The 5,800-nt window shown below is 38.8% G+C and overlaps 1 pseudogene; it reads left to right on the forward strand.

Moving 5' to 3' along the window:
- On the forward strand, window positions 1,687-4,054 carry LOC110259734 (annotated as a pseudogene).

Raw genomic sequence — 5,800 nt, forward strand, 5'->3', positions numbered from 1 at the left:
GGAGGGACTGGCAAGAGATATTTAAAGCACTGAAAGGAAAAAAATATGCAACCTAGAATACTCTATCCAGCAAGAATATCATTTAGAATAGAAGGGGAAATAAAAAATTTCTCCAACCGAAAAAATAAAGCTAAAAGAATACAGCAATACGAACCCATTCTAAAAGAAATACTGAAAGGGCTTCTCTAAATTAAAAAAAAAAAAAGAGGAGGAACTAGGATGGAGGAAACCATAATCAGAGAATAGTAACTTAAATAAGCCAGCATACAGATCTAATCATGAAGATGTTTAAAATAAAATAATTTTTAAAAAGACATCAAAATCATAAAACATGGGCAAGGGAAGTAAGGAAATGAATAGATTCTTTTTTTCTTTTTCTTTTTTAAATTTTATTATGGTAATGAAGCATCTGAACCTACAGAACTATCAGGCTAAAACACACAATAATAGGAAAGAGTTAACATACTTAAAAAACAGGGCAAGCACAAATCAAAACCAAATATTACATTCACAAAAAATGAAAAGTACTCAAGTAGAAAATAATTGGAGACCATCCAACCAAAATAAGAAAGGAAGAATGGAGAATCATAGAATCAACTGGAAAACAAGGTTAAAATGGCAATAAATAAACATCTGTCAATTTTCACCTTAAATGTCAATGGACTGAATGGTCCAGTCAAAAGCCACAGAGTGGCTGATTGGATAAAAAAGCAAAAACCTTCAATACGCTGCCTACAAGAAACCCACCTTAGGACAAAGGACACATATAGATTGAAAGTAAGGGGGTGGGAAAAGATATTTTATCTCTCCTCTTTCTTGAAGGAACACACCATGAATATGAGCTGCCCCACATGGAAAGGCAAGGAACTGAGGGAGGCTCTCAGCTAACTGCCAAGGAGTTGAAGCCCTCCGTCAAAAGACTAGGAGGGCTGCCAACAACACCTAAGTGAACCTGAAAGCAGTCCTGCCCCAAGTTAAGAATTCAGATGAAACTATAGCACCAGCCAACAATTTGATTATAATCTTGTCAGAGATCTTTAGGCAGAGACAGCCAGCCAAGCCTCGCTCAGATTCCTATTTGAAAGATCTGTAAGGTAATACATGTGTGTTGTTTTATCTTGGGATAATTATTATTCAGCAATAGATAACTAATACAGGCTCCAGAAAAAAACTGCATCCTTTTTGAAAGGGCCAAGAATCATAGAAGGGAAAGAAGAATTTCTCTCCTGAGTGGCTGGAAAGTCACATTGAATTCAAAAACTGCCAATGGCACCACTATTATGGTCAACTGAAAAAGGAATGCAAAACAGTAATCCTGCTATGAACCAGCTTATAGGCCTTGTGAAAACACATGAGAGTTTAGAAGCGACAGGGACTGGCAGCTGTTTACCAAATCTATTTCTGTTCACCAAGCTAGAAATACTTTCCAGCCTCCCCTAGAGTAAAGTATGGCTATGTGATGAGATCCTAACATGGAGATGGCGGGTGGCGATGGGGGGCTTATGCAGTACTTTTAGGCTTGGCCCATTAATCCTTCCACATCTTGCCTGCTGCCTGCTTTATACAGATGAGCATGACGTAATGACCTTAGAAGTCAAGTCAGTGTGGAAGATGGTAAGCGACAAAATGGCAGGAGGAATGTCACTCAGAGAGCCATCTGCCTTTCAACAAAAACTATTTTGGATTTCATCTAATGACAAAGATACTTCTATTATCTAAAGCCACTGAGATTTGGAAGATTATCTATTATGAAAGCTAGCATTACCCTATTAAATATAGCACAAAACAATTCAAGGATATATGTAATAAAGATGCTACCTTAATATACTTGATGAAGATCTGAAAGTGGGCTGTAATTGAAAAAAATGCTGAGACATGAGTTTTAGCCATTTATCTTCAGCATCGAGTAATGATGTGGCACTGGACAAACCACTTAACTTTTCTGGACTAGATAAGCTCTGAATAATCTCTGATAATTTCTAAATGCCTCCAAATCCATGATGCTAAATCTCAATTTGATGGTTCAGGTCTTCTTTTAAAGACTGTGTGAGGTTAGTCTTTGCCATCATGCAATTCCTTTAGTTTTTGAAAATGAAGAATACTTCACATCTCCATTGTACAATGTATTATCTATATTCTTCCATATAACATCTTTCACATATATTTCATATATACATTCTTCAATAAAGCTTATTGTCTCTAGCACCAAAAATACTTTATTCATCTCTGCTAAGACTTAGCATAGTGCCTGGAACAGAGTAGGATGGAAAAATGTGTGATTGAGTATGGGTGGAACAAATGTCATATACATTTCAAAGATTCAAGCAGGGGAGTGAGACCTCATAAATAAGAAAAGAGAAAGGAGTCTCTGAGGAATTAGGTGAGAAGAAGGGGAGGTGATGGTTGAGTCTGTGCTACTGCTATGTACTAAATGTAGGCTGAACATTAACTGTTCCATGTGGTGCAAGTATGTTCTGTGAGTAAAGGAGATAGTGGGAACTTGAGAGAGTTACATAGCTGAGAAACTGGTTAAAATGCTCTCATCTGTGTATCACATCCTGATGACACTAATAAGTGTTAAAAAGGAAAGAGCTTGGGAAATAGAATTTAATAAATCTTTGTAAGTTCTTCAACTCTCACTTTTCCCTAGGGTTGAATTATTTTAACAAGGCAGAGACATGGATAAAAGGAATGAGTCTTAAAATACTGACTTCATCCTCTTGGGCCTCTTCCCTGGTATGAAACATGTCCACTTTCTTGTTTCTGCCCATCCTCCTGATCTACACCATGGCTCTCCCCACAAACACTACCCTTATTCTCCTGCTCTGGGTGGATTCTCACACACCCATGTACTTCCTTCTCAGCCAACTGGCTCTCATGGACTTGATGTTAATCTCTAGCACTGTACCCAAGGTGGCAACTGACTTCTTCTCAGGGAGGAGAAACATTTCACAGGTGGCCTGTAGGACTCAGATCTTCTTCTTCCTGACTCTAGCAATTGCTGAGTGCATCCTTATCACCCTCATGTCCTATGACCAGTATGTGGCCATTTGTAACCCTCTGAGATACACCCTCATCATGAGCCAAAGTATTTGTCTGCAGATGGCTGCCATTTCCTGGGCTGGAGGAGCCCTTATATCACTCATACATACAGCCTATGCCATGCATTTCCCTATCTGTGGGTTCAGTGAGATTTCCCATTTCCTCTGTGAGGTCATGGCCATCCTAAAATTGGTCTGTGAAGACATCTCTGCCTATGAGAAGGCTGTAGTGATGGTCATGGTGTGGTCATGGTGCTCCTTCTCCCCCTGTCCTGCATCCTGTCCTCTTATGCTCTCATCTTCCTGGCTATCCTTCACATGCATTCCCCTGAGGGCAGGAACAAAGCCCTGGCTACCTGTTCCTCCCACCTGACTGTGGCGATTCTCTATTTTGGTCCAGCCATAACTGGTCTATATGAGGCCTAGTTCTTACCACAGTCCCAAGCTGGACCAGGTTCTATTTATGTGTGGTGCTATCCTCATTCCTATGATGAACCCCCTCATATGCAGTCTGAGGAATAAGGAGGTGGTATATGCTTTGAAGAGGGTATTGGGAGGCTGCCTAACCTCAAATTAGATATAAATATATGATGGATGGTAAACACTAGCTTTATTTCACTCTAAAACAGCCCTACTTAGATTCCATTTCAGTTCTAGTATTTGCATACTGAAATTGCATAGGGACCACTATGTGGATTCAGTTCATAAATACATAAAGCTAGTGAAATGTGTTTATCTTCATCATGAGAATTTTGGGCCCAAGTTGTCAAATTGTTAGCCTCCAGGGTAAATGATTTTATGATAATGATGATGAGGGTAGTGGTGGCAGTGATTTTGGTGGTGATGAGGATGGTGGTGATTTTGGCAATGGTGGTGATGGTGCTGAGACGGGTGGTAGTAAATGGTGTATTTGCAGTGGTGGAAGTTGAAGTGGCAGAACTGGTGATGATAATGATGAAGTTTCACCAAGAGAACTGGGGAAATGAAAATCAATTTCAGTTCTTTTTTTTTTTTTTTTTGCTTTTTCTAGGGCAGCACCCACCACATATGGAGGTTCCCAGGCTAGGGGTCTAATCAGAACTGTAGCCGCCAGCCTACGCCAGAGCCACAGCAAAGTGGGATCTGAGCAGCATCTGCAACCTACACCATAGCTCATGGCAATGTCAGATCCTTAAACCAATGAGTGAGGCCAGGGATCGAACCCATGACCTCACGGTTCCTAGTCAGATTCGTTAACCACTGTGCCACAATGGGAACTCCCAATTTCAGTTCCTGAAAAAGGTCACACATGACTGAAAGTCCAGAAATTCTCCAGCTTCCAAAGATAACCTTAAGTGAAGAAAAAAAAAAAACAAATTGAGTTCTTGGTGCCAAAAATTTTAAATTAATATTTATTTATATATACATCTGAATCACTTTACTGTATGTCTAAAACTAACAGGATATTGTAAATCAACTAGGGTTCAATAAAAATAAGTAAAAATTTTAAATTATTCTATTTTAAATACTTTTTTGGCTTTTAACTAAGTGATTTTTTCTCATACTTTTCATTGTACAATAATCATCACAACCCAATTTTATAGCATTTCCATCCAAAACCCCCAGCCCATACCTCCCCCTGCAACCTGTCTCGTTTAGTAACCATAAGTTGTTCAAAGTCTGAGAGTCATTATTTGTTCTGTGCTGGGAGCCACAAAGTAGCTAAGAAGAATAATCCTGTGTCAGGCCTAACTATAAGCAAAGCTACAGCAGAGGCTGAAGAGACTGAAACTGCAAAGCAGCTTCGAAGAACTCCCCAGCTGATCCTGTTAAGTAAAAATTCCTGAAAAATGATTTCCTCTTCTATTCTTGCACTTTTTTGCTGTCTGACATTAATGTGTGTTGTAAGTCATTCTTGGCTCATAAAATGGGAACCTTCTCAAATTCCTTAGCTTCCACACAAGTATGGGCCATTACCTACTTATAAATCTAGCCCTTACAAAATATGTTGAAAACAATTGAACAATGTATAAAGAACTTTCCTAAGAATGGGAAGTTTCCCTGCAGTGGAATAATAGTAGATGGTGAATATTATGCAGAACTTCCACGTAAGCGTGGGGATTTTGTTGGACTTTGGTCCATTCCCATGGAGACAGATTAGGGGGTGGTTTGGGTGTTGCCCATGGCCCAACAATTGTGGCTACTATAAGGTGAGATATTTTTCCACAAAAAATGCTACCTGTTGGGACCCAGCAGGTGGAAATTATTATTTTTATAATTGGCAGGATTCTTTAATACATAGACTTGATAATTAATAAAGGTTTATATAACTATAGACAAAGTTTATATAAGACAGTTTATGTTCCCACGACCTACTAATGGTCTGAGGTCAGCCTGACCTCAAAAGCAAGCCACATGTGAATACCCCACTCCCCATTAATGGCTGCTCTTGCCTGCTATAGGAGCACAATAGGTAACTTGAGGCAAGAATATCTATCACCTTATGCCAAATCATGCTGAAGCAAAAATTAGTTACCTATTATTCTGCTTGCTAATCATTTATTTTCTAAGAATAAAATATAGTTTACATGTATTTCCTATGTAATCTTCATTTAAAATTTAAAACTAAAAGAATAGTTCGGAATAATAAATTAGCACATGTTGTTTTCTATAATCATGCACAAGAGTAAAATGTATAAAAGTTGATGCTCTCCTTTCAAAAAATGGGTCATATGCAGCATTTGCTGAGGGAGTTGGCTCCAATTCTTTCTGCACCATTT

This window comes from Sus scrofa, chromosome 2, assembly GCF_000003025.6.
Source record: "Sus scrofa isolate TJ Tabasco breed Duroc chromosome 2, Sscrofa11.1, whole genome shotgun sequence".
NCBI lineage: Eukaryota > Metazoa > Chordata > Mammalia > Artiodactyla > Suidae > Sus > Sus scrofa.